This window comes from Oryzias melastigma, linkage group LG13 (assembly GCF_002922805.2).
Source record: "Oryzias melastigma strain HK-1 linkage group LG13, ASM292280v2, whole genome shotgun sequence".
NCBI lineage: Eukaryota > Metazoa > Chordata > Actinopteri > Beloniformes > Adrianichthyidae > Oryzias > Oryzias melastigma.
In genome coordinates, this window is record NC_050524.1 from 5,429,478 (window position 1) to 5,443,570 (window position 14,093).

Genomic DNA, 14,093 nt, shown 5'->3' on the forward strand with positions numbered 1-14,093 from the left:
CTGAGCACAGGTGTCAGCTCACCTTAGCACTAACCGTTTGTGTGACAGAATGAAAGTCTTTATCTGAATGGGTTTGTATGATGGAGTTAACTGTTAACTGTTAACTTTCGGGAGAATAGAAACAGATTTTGTGAGTTGGAGCTCCGTCCACAACTCAGAGATGAATTTCTAATGAACTTCAGGCGCTCTGCAGAAACTATATCCTAGAACAACATTCTCCAACCTTTTTGTAGCTGCGGATCAGTCAGACCCTGTGGATATTACCGCGAACCAGCCGGGGTTGGAGGGGGCAATGACAAATTGACGGTATAGTTGAACGCAACGCAACTTTATTCATATTAATAATACCACCATAATAAGAGCAGTAGAACATCAAACTCTGGTAACATATTCTGCCCTTTAATGTTGTGATTATGCAACAGGCTGGGTGTGTGGAAATCAATAAAACTATATTTTTATGTAGGACTTCTGATAGCCTATTGTTTTGGGTTTTTTAAGTGGTTTCTGCCCGTACTGATCCTTTATCTATTTGCAAAGAAGCGTTCCACATGCAACTTTTCTCATGTTGCACGTCACCGGACTACTTTTAGCGCTCAAGTGACTGAAATATAACCGAGAGAATCCCGTCGTCTTCGAAACAAAGAGGTTCTTCAGAATAAAAGATTAATCAAACACTGCCAGTGAATAAGATTATTTTTTAAAATAAAAGATTTTTCAAAATAAAAGATCCTCAGATGTAATCATTTTGCTCCCCTGACTAAATTTTACAGTTCAAGTGAGTGTAGCTGAGAGGTCTGGTTATTTTTCAAAATAAAAGATTTTTTAAAATGCTGATCTGAACGACTGAATCGGAATCCTTTTTAAGACTCCGGGTTTGTTTCTTCACAAGGAAAAGTTTGTGTTTTTTTTCCTGGGCTGTTATCTACCCAAAGGAATGCTCATTATGATAATTATTTAGAACACTGACTATTAAAAAAAAAAAGAACACTACTGACTGTTAGAAAATTACATAAACTTTTTAGGAGCCAAAGTGTTTCTTTTTTTTATCTATGAAAAACTTTTTTTTTTGTTGGTTTGATATATTTAAAATTCTAAAAGCATTTCTGGAGTTTCCACCTGCACTTGGGAACACATCTGCCGCCTTAATTTTAGCAAGAGAGCGCTTCAGGATTGCAGATGCTTCCACTCTGAGGCATTTGTTTTGTGGTTGAACATGATGAGCTTCATGCTCCTCTGTGGTTTCTGCCTCTCAGGTCAGGACCAGACAAACCCAGGAGGCGGGGCTTTTGGTTCAAGCCTGCAAAAACAATGCATTTACAGTATGTTGATGGTAAAAAACGTAATCTTATGTCGTTTGTAGAAAATTCTCCATCTCAAGACTTTTTTGCTAAAGCAGAAAAATAGCTGAAATATAAAATTTTCATTAGTAAAACTTTCAAAGAAAAATACTTTTATTTTGAAGCACCAAACTAATGAATTGAGTTTAAAAAATTGGCATTTTCTTTTGGGTTTGAAAGGGTCAAAATGACTAAAGCTGCTTTTTTCAAACAACTATACACTTTTCTAAACATAATGGCTATTTTTTTTATTAAAAAATTGTCACTATTTGCAATCTGCTGGATAGACATTCAAAGAAAACTCTTTAGAAAGTGCACGTTCTTGAGGAAACAGAGACTAATGTTTTAGGACTTAAAACAGATTTCTATTGCTTTGCAGATAAAGCACTTTGGAAAAATTGTCTTCTTTATTCAGGTAAATCCGGCTAAGACTACAGTCACTCATCCTAGAATGCTTAAGTGACCTAAATGCAAGTTTTTGGTTAAATCGGGAGGCAGAAGTTGTATTTTTGCAAGCCCTGCAGTGGCTGTGGAAGTTTTAAGGGAAAAATGTAAATTTCACAGCCATCAGAAGGTTTTCTTTTCTCAAAGTTGACATACGCTGGTGGCCACCTGGACAAATTTTGAGGCAGCACAGCGTTAGTCCAGTAACAGGAGGGGATGACGCCATTACAAAATCAGGTGACAGCCAAGAGGCGGACCGCCAGCAGGCAGCAGCTCTGATTGGACGATGTTTAAATGTCTCCAGACGGCGCTCATCCATATCTAGAGCTGTCTAAATCCATGACATAGATTATTTTAAAAATTGGGCAATAGCTTGAAATCTTAAAGATTTTACAACGGCCGATCTAGCTAGTTCTGTTATTATTTACAGACGAAGCATCACAGCTCATTGAGCTGAATTATCCAACATCTTAAACGTTAGTGAACAATAGTGCTGGACGGATCAATCCACAATATCAATAGTATTAATCTCAAGTTGGTATTTGATCGATACCGGCCCACAGATATCGATATTTCCACTCTTGTTTGAAACTTTTCTGTATGTAAAAGGCGGCCTCACCACTCTCACAGTCCTGTGAGATCTCAGCGGCAGAGAATAGCATAGTTCACTCTATTTCCATTCTATATAATGCAGAGTTGTTTCACCTGTTTTTATTGTTTTATTAAAAGGAAAAGAAGTTATAAATTATTTATATTTCTACCAGATTTTTTTATGGATAAATATTTTCATTTATTTTTGCATCATAGTCACTTGATCTTTTTGTTTGAAGACTGTTTTGCATTCAATTCTTCACTTTTTAATTTAATTTCAAGAAGTTTTTATTTAATAAACAATTTCCATTTAACTGAAATTTTTGTCCTAATTCTGTTTTTGTGTTTATCAAGTAATTTAAAAGGGAATTTTACGGAAAACCATTTACAGCAATTAAAAACAACTGAGATTTTGAGGTTCATGTCACAACCACGGTATTTACGAAGTATATTGTTTTTTGGTATCAATATCATGTTAACCTGTATCGGATCAATACCCGAATGCTCAGTATTGCCCAACCCAAGTGGACCAGCAAACATGGGGGGGTGAAGGGAACAAAAGTGTCACAAACGGGAAGACAGCTGGTTCCAGACAGGAATGAAGCACAGCTAAGGCTAAATCAGGTTCAGACAGGCAGAAGTCAATCACGAGCTAAAGCTGTCAGAGTCCAGGTGAGGGTCAGGGCAGGCGGCAAGCGATCAGATGAAGCAGGGTCAAGCTCTGTGTGCTGCTTCAGAAACAGGTGGGTGATTGTCAGATTGGAGTCAGGTGAGTCTTATCCAGGGACAGTGCCCTTGGGCTGCTGGGAGATGTAGTGAGTTAAAATTCTGGAGATGCCTCCAGGTGGTGACCAGAGGGGGAGACAAAGCTCTGACTCCTGACGGTAAAAAAATTGGCGATGAAATTCTATCATTTTAGGGAAACTGGTGAGAACTTTACATCATCACAAACCTTCTTCTTGGTCTTTTCACCGTCAATTTCTGAGCAAAATCCTGGTGTTTGACACAATTTCAGGAAGGAGAGATATCCAAGTAAAGATTTATTTGTGTTGCAAAAAAATGTGCATGAAATAAGTCGGTAATGTTTGTGCGCATAGATAAAAGATGAACAAACCAAAAATCTGATGGTGGTTGGAGGACAGACATTCTAAAGAATGGCTGCAGGTGGAGGAAGGGCGGCAAAGAGAGGAAACTACTCATGAATTCAAAGGCAAACATTTGATTGTGATTGGTTGAGAAGAAGACGAGCTGTTTAACGATTGGTTTAATTGATAGAGATGATTGTACTTGTGTCTCCATGGGCAAATGACCTGCTTGTGACTTTTGCAAAACTAATAAAAGCAAAAAACAGAAATAGATTTTGGTTTTGCAAATGTAGAAAAACTATAACCACATTTGAAAGACTTTTATTTTGATGGTTTTATGTGTAAAAACTTTGCCTCTCATGTCCTCATTTTGATGTTTAGACTTTACCTAATGTTTTTAAACCTTTCTGTTTCACGGTGTCTGGTTGGTTTAAATAAATAATTTAATTTCAAAATAAAAGCCTTACATGTGAAATAAACAAAAAACTGCTTTTCATCATGAAATCTGGATTTTGTATCCACTAAACAATCACATTATAAAATGTTTTAAATAAAACATTTGTGATTTTTATTAATTTTAACTTTAACAGTTTGATTAAAAAAATAAGCGCATGCATTTATGCTTATATTGATAGATGGACGAACAGAATTCATCCTTTAATACAGCAGAAGACTTAATTTAATTAAGGTTTAAATATAATAAATGTTTAAAGGATTAAGAAATACTTTTTTAAAAATACAGACTGTACACACAATGGTTTTTCAATGATATTCAGAAAATAATTTCCATTTAAGGCTTTTAGAAACGTTAACTGACATAAATGATAAAAGCAAAATATTTTTGTCTTTATTAGAATGATTATAAATTGAAAATGACACAAGAATACGTCATATTTGTTCTTTCTGATTTATTTTTTATTTTTGTTTAACTAGTTTCAAGCCTCCAATCCTTTCTGCATCCCTGGCTGCCCTGAGGCCCTTCACCTGGATGCCTGGCCCCCAAGGTGTCAATCTGGACCAGGTGTCCCTTTTTACCCATCTCCCCTCTGGTGAGGCACGTGTGACCCACAGGAAGTAGTCAAAATATCCGGCCCCACCTGCACTGGAGGCCTGCAATTCCTCCAATTCCTGCTTGATGGCTTGAAGATACGCTGATGTTGAACCTCCAGCGGAGGAGCCCCTCAAACGAGCCGCCCCTCTAATGAGGATGACTTACTGCCCTGGACGGGGCAATAATATTAATGAGCATTCATCACTGCAGCGCATTGGCATTAAGATTGGGACGCATTCTGGCCTGAGTTCAATCAGGTTTGACAGCAGAGCTCCTCGGGGGGGCATTCTTTGCGTGATTTAGCTCCAGGATGCCCCCCCCCAATTCAGGCACATGCAGAATGATTGGTTTCTTCTCCTGGAACATCATCAAAATATATGATAATGAAGCCGTTTGAGATGAAGTCCAGAAGTTAATTTTTTTCTGAGCAGCAATCAGGTGCGGCGGATCCGGATTGAGCCCCCTCCAATCAGGCTGCACGGGCCCTTGCATCTGGTCCTGCTTACCCCCCCCACCCCGACCACTTCTGAATGGCTTCCCAATCAGTTGCTGGTCGATGCTGCAGCTCCTCGGCGTGATTCTGCAGAAGCATGCGTGAAAACAGTCGGCATTCTGAGGCAGCACATGCTCTTAATGCATAAATAAGCACACATATGGGGACTGTACGGCGCAGAAAGAAAAAGGTCAGCCCCGCCTTGCCCCCACCCTCATAGACATTCTTGCAGCACCTGCACTCACTTAATGTTTTGGCAGGAGTGGACGAAAAAAAAAAAAAAAAGCTCGTCTGCGCAGCGCCTGTCATGTTTGTTCACCGAAGGAAACAAGTTTGGTTTTAATTAGAACCGCTGCCAAAAACTGAGGTAATTGCCACTCACTATGTCTTGCTTTCTGTTTCAAAATCCCTTTTAGTTGTTTGAAAAAAAGTTGTGCTGAGCTCCAACAAAAGCTGGATTTATCAGAGCATGAGGAAGATTTGTGTGGTTGAACTGAAAACACAGGACAGACAGTTTCCTGCTCATGACAGAATCTTTCTGGACCAACGCTGGAGCGCAAATCTGGACTTCTAATAGTTTTTTTGTTCTGTCCTCCGGGGACCTGAGGTTCCTGCACTCCCTAATCCTCCTCAGAGACATCCTCCAGCCGCGTCTCCCCACCTGTAGCCCAGCTGTGGCCTTCTGCAGCTCGTGAAAATTCCCACCAAATGATTGTGACACCGCCATCTGCTGCGGGCAGACACTCTCTTCATCACGCAAACATGCACATGCGCACGCAGCAGGTTGACTGGCACATCCACATGACTCCCAGGGAGCATTAAACCTAAATACAACATCCACTTTTAATTCAATTTTGGAACTTTTAGGTTTTTTGGTGCAGTTTTTCAAAACATTTTTCAAATATTTCATTTTTTGAATTAAAAAAAGTATTTTTGATTATAAATCTATCAATCTGTCACATATAGTGAAATAAATTATTGCTATGGGGGGAAAACCTACGTCTATATTAAGAACTTTAAAATTTTGTTTTTGAAGAAGAAAAAAATGTTAAGTTTTCTTTTAAATTAACAAAGTATCTGTCAGATTTTGTCTGTTACACCAAAAAAAAAAAATAAAAACCTGCAATGACAGTTAGACAGCAGAGGGTAAAAAAATAACAATTATTCCTAAATTTAGATCTCTTCTCTTTCATTAAACAGATATTTAAATTTTATTGTGATTAACATCATTTAATGGTTTATGGTAATTAGACAGAACAAAAAATAGTAAAAGCTTTGAACAGTGTCACAGAAGTTCCAAATTGATCAACAAAATACAAAATTTAAATAAGTAAATTGTCTTGACAAGAACTGCAAGCATAGAACTGGTAAGACTTCTATAATTTCTGCCTCTCATTGCTTTGCCCCGCCCTCATAATTCCTGGCCAATGACTGAAGAGAGCCAAAGTCATGTGGTTTTCCTTTACAGGTTTTAGTTCAAAACTGAAATCGTTGGTAGACGGCAGTCTGATCATGGACCAAATGGAAGATTCAGGACTCAATCCGGACCAGCAGACCTGGTCACAACCAACTGACGTATACAATCTTAATACACCCTTAAATCATGAGGACGCCGCAGCTTCAAAACACTAAAAAAATTGATTAAAAATGAAGACTTAAATTAAATTAGCTAAGGAAAATTAGCTGTTGAATTAGCTAGCTAAATTAGGTGTAAAAAAGCAAGGGAATGCCAACATTTCCTAAATGAGGCTAATTGTTTTGCAAAATTAGCATTATAAGCTAACATAATGCTAACATGCAACCATGACACAGAGGTAGAACAGTCAACCTCTGATAGGAAGATTACAGGTTCAATTCCCGCCTTGCCCGACCATGTGTTGAAGTCTCCTTGTTCGAGACACTAAACCCCACATTGCCTCTGATGGTTCTAAGCTGGCGCCAGTGTTCCTCAGCAGTGTATGAATGAGACTGTGACTGCGAAGCGCTTTGGGCCTTCAAGGAAAGTAGAAAAGCGTTATACAAATATACACAATTTATCATTATGAATATCATGAAAATAACAAGGGAGTGCCAGAATTTGCAAACTGACTTAGCAACATGCTAATCATTGCAAAGTTAGAATTCAGAGCTAGCATGATGCTAACATTATGCACAAATTTAAATCCAAGGCACTTCTCCCTTCATATTTGAGTGTGGCTCTGCACCAGATCTGATGGACCTCATGCTCTCCAATCTCAACAGAAAAGTTGCAAACAGAAACGGGAAAGATGGTTTTTCAATGTAGGGCACCTTCAACATAGAAAAACAATCCAGCTTTCAAAGCTCATGACTTTGCCTCAGTTCTACATTATTATGAAGAACGAAAAGATTAACCTGTAACTGTTTTAATTAATTAATTTGTTTTATTCTGTTTTATATCATATTTATTTATTCTTTAGTGTATTTCAATTATACAACCAGGACTCCCTTAAAAAATAAATCAGTGGATCTCAGATGGATTTTTTTCCGGAATACGGAATATCTTACAGCAGAGGGTCAAAAAAAAGAGGAAAGTTCAGGTACCAAGATAACAACTTTCTGAATTTTGACAAATAATTTAATAATTTTGCCTAAATCTGTTAAATAACAGAAATCCACTTTCCTTTAAAAAAAGGAAAGACACGTCTCTGTAAAAATTCAATTCAAACTTTAAAAAAAATGTTTGAATCTGTTCTAAAACTCAAAGAAAAGAAATGTTGTCTCTTGTTATTTTTGGAACTTATAGGTCGGAGGAGGGGGAAAAACAAGTGATCTCTCTCATAGCAGGACGATGAAATAAAAAAACAAAAAAAAAAACCTTTTCCAGAGAACTGAAACAAGCTAATGATCCTGGGTAACACTCATGTCTTGTTTGTCGCTCATGTGGAGCTTTTTTTACTCCACTGATTTGAAAACAAGATTTTTTTTTTTTTTTTTTTTTCAACGCTGACCTTGCAGATCATCTGGAAATTTCCGTTATGACTCTTGTGACTTTTCATCAGTTTGTCAAAGATTACCATAGTGGCGTCAGTTCTGTCAAAAGTTTAAGCTCCCCAATGAAACTTTTGTCATACAGTTCTCACCCTGTAACGACCAATCAGTGCCGACGCGAAGAGTCCGCTTACAGGACGAGATGACACTTATGATTTGTCAGCCTGTCAAAGTGTGGAATAAACTTGGCGATGAATTTTATCCTGGGTTATTCTGGAAGGGGCCACAGATGACTTGAACACATGCTGGGCCTTTCAGATAACCTTTTATTTTGAAATGCACCAGCATGGGATGGAATGGAGCTCGCTTGGTCTCTCTCCATCCAGGCCCCTCTGGACCCATTATAGCCGCGCTCCAGTCCAGAGATGAGACGCCACAGCGCTGATTTACTATTCAGAGGTTATTCATCGCCTGTGGATACAAGGACAATTGAATTATGCTGTTGGAACAGCAGAGGCCGCGCCAGAAGACTTCACGATGTATGATCTGCCTGAACTCAGATGAGAGAGTAAACAGACGGAAAGAGACGTTCAGATGGCGGTTTTACCGGCGTTCTCCGATAAGCTTTTGGTTCAAATGAATAAGTCGTCCAACTTTAGAAACATCAGCACCAAAGTCAGAAATGTCTGCGCTTTGTCAGTTTGATGTGGCTAAAAGGAGTTTTTAGGTTAAGTCAGAAATCTTCAGAAAATCTGACTCCATTAAAACCATCTGTCAGGTTTTGGATCCAAACCAGAAAAACGTGCAGAAAAAAAATCAATTTTAAAGGTTTTGTTTGCTGGTTTGAGTTTTTGAGAGAATAGTCAAAGAGTTTTTGGTTTGCATGAGGTCAAACCCTCTAAAAATAGACTAAAAGACTTTTAGGAAAAACTGCATCTATCACACCAGGGGATTCTGTGGGTGAAAACCACAACTTCTGGGGCGGAAACGAGGATTTCTGTCATGAAATTATAGATTTTCCTGACTCAGAGATGTAAGTTTGTTCTGCTGGCCAGCTGCCATTAATGTCTTTAAAAATCCACTCTGATGAAAATTGTGTTTTTGGTGTTTTTAACATGTTCTTGTGCTATTTTCATCATGATGGAGGACATATATTAAATAAAAGTACACTCAAAATTATGTTTAGGAGTATTTCTTTGTAAATCAGGGCTAGATAAAAAAAATGTTTGAAAAAGATCGTATTGTGACGAAGCCAACATGGACCTTTAAGGGCCCATACCATGCTGTTTTTGAAAGTCTTTCAGAGTAAACTTTATCCACACATTACCTTAGGAACACAAAAAACAAATTATTTATGAAATATTAGTTATCTTTGTGAACTCTTTTCATATCTGGAAGTAAAACGACTTGATCTCTGAGGCTCCACCTTTCACTCCTTGAGGGTGCCGCCCACTTCATGACATCATCCTGGAGCCATCCTGTACGTGCAGCCCGGGCGGTTATCCCCAAAATTTGGTACAGACGATGGGGATGGCTAATTTCTGTGAAATTCAGTCAAAAAATGGAGACAACAACAAAAAAAGACAATTTTAGGATTTATTTAAATGATGGGCTGCACGGTGGCGCAGTGGTTAGCGCTCTTGCCTCACAACGAGAAGGCCCCAGTTCGACTCCATGCTGGGACCTTTCTGTGTGGAGTTTGCATGTTCTGTGGGTTTTCACCGGGGACTCCGGCTTCCTCCCACCGTCCAAAAACATGCTTCATAGGTTAATTGGTGACTCTAAATTGCCCCTAGGTGTGAATGTGAGAGTGAATGGGTGTGTGATTGAGGCCCTGTGACAGACTGGCGACCTGTCCAGGGTGTACTCCGCCTTCGCCTGTCGGTTCCGGCACCCCCGCGACGCCAAAAGGGACGAAGCGGTCAGGAAAATGAATGAATGCATGAATGAATGAATATTTAAATGATTACAACATTGTTCTGATTAGCATTGGCTGTGAATCTTTCTTTCTCTTTGAAGCTTCATTAATCTCTGCATCAAAAATGCTTTTCATGCGTACTTTTCTGTCTTTGCTCAATAATCCAAGTTAAAACCAGTTCTAAATTGTCGCTCGCTTTTTCCACCAGGAAATAGTCTTCTCCCTTTTCCCACCAAGAAATAGTCCGCTCCCCCTTTCCAACGGGAAATAGTCTGGTCCCATTTTCCACCAGGAAATAGTCTGCTCTACTTTTCCTCCAGGAAATAGTCTGCTCCTTTTTTTCACCAGGTAATGGTCTGCTCCTCCTTCCCACCAGAAAATAGTCTGCTCACCCATTTCGACCAGGAAAAAGTCTGCTGTCCTTTTCCTCCAGGAAATAGTCTGCTAGATTTTTTCTGCCAGGAAAAAGTGTGCTCCCTTTTACAAGGAAATATTCTGCTCACCTTCCCCGCCAGGAAATAGTCTGCTGCCTTTCTCATCCAGGAAATAGTCTGCTCCCTTTCTCCACCAGGAAATAGTCTGCTTCCATTTTCTACCAGGAAATAGTCTAATCCCCTTTTCCCCCAGGAAATAGTCTGTTTCCTTTCTCCACCAGGAAATAGTCTTCCCCCTTTGTCCTGCTGTCTTCCCAATATCCCACATCTGCTTGAACCATTCTCAGATACGTTCAGGATCCAACCCAACACGTTTTGCAGATTTTTTACCAGAAGTTTCTTCATGAAGTTTGAACGCTAAACCGAATGAGCGTTTCTTGGCTATCTCTAAACTGTTTCACAACACTAACGTCTGCACAATTGTGCACGATCCAGGGGTGGAGCGCTCATGAAGCTAGCTGATCACCGCTAACTTTGCTGAGAAAATGTTTGTGTTGGCCTTAGACTCTTCCTGGAGGGGGCGGTTCTCACCCTGTGATGTAAGCATGTGAGGACCCGCTAGTTTTCATGGGTATGGGAGGGGCTGCTGTTGAGAGTGCAGGTTTTTAGAGGATTACTCAGAAATCCGTGAACAGATCAAAATACCACTTTGGAGATGGTTACAGTGAGGAATGACAGTTGTTAGGCTACTTTTGAAGTTAGCTTGTATTTTAGCAGCAGGCTAACGGTTCTGTCTAATTTTATTGAAAATTTCTAAGGCTATTTTGGAGTCATGCTAATGTGCTAGCTTTTTTGGCTAATTTGGCATCTACTAAGGTTTTTTTGGTCTAATTTAGAGTTTAGCTCATATTTATGCAACACACTACATGTTTTTACGAAATTAGAATGTATTGAGGATTTTTAAGCAAACTTACTAACAATTTTTTAGTAATTTAGACCAACTTCAGCTGTGTTTTATAGTTTTTTTTAACAAAATTTCAAGTCTTGTATCAAATTTAGCATCTTGCAAATAGCTTTTGCATTTTTAGCAAACCCCTTTAGCAATTAGACTAAATTGTTTTCAGCAACCAGATTTAGCAGAAAACATAACACTAGCATTATTGCAGGTATTCAAGTTCTTTTTTAGTTACTTTTAAATGTCTGTTTTTAGTCTTTAAATTAGCTTGAAAATAATCCTTTCTGTTGTATTTGTTCAAAGACACGTCCATCGAGTCATTGTAAAAAAAAAAAAAAAATAATAAGGGGCGCCGCTCAGTGGACGCTTCCGCAGTGAACCTTGAACTGTCTTGTTCTTGGTTGTACTGAAAAACAATGAATTTCCCCCCAGGGGATTAATAAAGTATCTTGATTGATTGATTGATTCACACCTCCAAATACGACCCTCTTTGAGACGTACGAGTCATTTTCAACCTCTCGGAGGAACATTTCTCAACATTTCAAGGTATCCTTGGTAATCATTTTGTTGTTCCCCAAGTTGAATAAAGAGCTTCTAATATGCAGGTTTGGCTTTTGTCTCATATTGTAGCATTTGTTGGACATCTTTTTTTGTCCATCACTGCAACACAAGTTTACCAGAAAAACAGGAGTACGCCACGAGGGTCATGCAAGGTACTTTCAAATTTCTTTTGGATCGCCTCCTTCTGCACCAGGTTCTGGCGGGACATTTCTGGAGGACAGGGATGTTAGACCCATTTCCCATCACCCATGTGGAATTAGTGATATTAAATCAAAAACAGGGACACACAGAAGGCAAGAAAAAACATCAACACATGGAAAGAACATTCAACAACACCAATCTGTGTATCCGGAGTCCGCTGGGTGGCCTTTGCTCGGGGGTGGCCCCGGCGTGGCACATTATGAATGTTGATTGTGTACAGTGTGAGTATCCATTGTAACACCCCTAACTATGTCTGCCAAGGGGAACACAGCCCCCCCAGCTGCTCACCTTCCAGGACACAGAAGGTGAGCTGGCCGCTGGCCCGTGTAAACGTGCCATCGGTTCCAGCTGGGGTGGTGTCAGGATCTCCGCAGAACAGGCCCGTCTTTGTCTGCAGGGAGCTGTGCGCAGCTCGCTATCTTAAGAGAGCCATAATCAAATGGGTGATCGGGGAGTTAACAGACCCCTGCAGCTGTCAGAGAGCAATGCAATCTGGGAATGCATGTCCAGCCGCTGATGTTTGCATCGCATACGTGTTAATCTCTGGACATGAACAGCCTTAATGTGTGAGTTCATGAGCAGGAGGATGTCTCACTCCTGTCCAAACCCACTAACTGCCTCATGGTGCATGTTGGGAAATCTTTTTGAGAGCATCCTCACTGGAGACCTTCGCCATATGTATTTATTTTATTAAAGGAAAAGTTATTTTGTTTTTCTTCATTTGAGTCCACCCTTCAGAGAAACAAGGTGACTCCTCCCCTCCGATGGCAAGTCTCCTCTGATTGGTTGACACCTTTACATACGATATGCTGGCTGTTCAGAAATGCACAGAAATTCAAAACTCTGGAGGTTAATTTGTAAACATACAATGCAAATCTGCCTTTTCAGGTGTAGCTTTTTTAACTTTGCAAAATACAGGTATAGTTGACCCGTTGCATAATATATATTTATATTGTATTAAACCAGCTGTTTACTGTAAAACTATTTGTTCAGATCCAGTGAGATGCCGCTAAAACCTTTTAGTTGCAACAAAGAATAACTGGTATTTTACGTTAACAATGGAAGCTAAACGTGTTTTTTCAGCAGACTCCTGGATAGTTAACACTCCCTGATTTCAGATGGAACTTGGTAAAAATTCCAGATTTGTTTAAAGTTTGTCACATCGGTGTGCACAGTGGAACAGTGGTTAGTGCTCTTTCCTCCCAACAAGAATGCCCCAGTTCAAATCCTGACTGGGACCTTTCTGTATGGAGTTTGTATCTTCTAAACGTGGGTTTTCTGCGGGCACTGCGGCTTCTCCCATTGCCCATTGTCTAAAAACATGCTTTCACAGGTTAACTGGTATCTATAAATTGTCCCTGTTCACATATGCAACTCATTCTGACTAACAACTCGTCATATTTGGACATATAGTTCAGGCATCCTCTGTGTCACTTTTAGGATGTCCCCAACTTGTTGTTTTTTGACGCGGACTGGTGCCAGGTTAGGATAATGGTATCAGTCAGGTCCACATCCCGTGGGTTGGGGACCCCTGATTAGCGTCTGTGGACATCCTGTTGGTTGGGGACCCCTGATTAGCGTCTGTGGCCTGGTACCAAGTTGCACTCGGACTGGTACCAATACCCTAGCCTGGAACCGACACCTTAGCCCTAACCCGATATTTTTTTAGATGTTCACCAATAGGCCCTAGATCTCTTTTATCAAGGGTTAATCTCCCAGAAGGACTTTGTCTTTCATAATCAAACTGATGCTTCAGCATTCTCTGAACAACCAGATCTCGATCCACTGGAGATGTGCTCTGGAGCAGCTGGTTCAGGCAGAAATGTGGTTCCATTCCAAGCATCTTCCAGGCTGCCTGCTGAGGCAGTGCAGGCTAGGTGGTCCCGCCTTGTTTACTCCTCCGGCTGCGAGTGCAAGCTTGTTCAAACAAAGTGGGTGCCTTGCCTCGCGGCTCGCACGCGTCATCAAACCAGTGAGGGTTGATGTGGCCTTCCACCTTCGCTCTCAAAGCAACAGCGGGAGGGTCATCCTGGCAGCTGCAGACCACAGAATCCGCTGCCCCGGGAATTAAAGACGCCTCAAAGTATTTGATTTCTTGCATTACTGATTACATTTTAGACAAAAAAAAACAGTA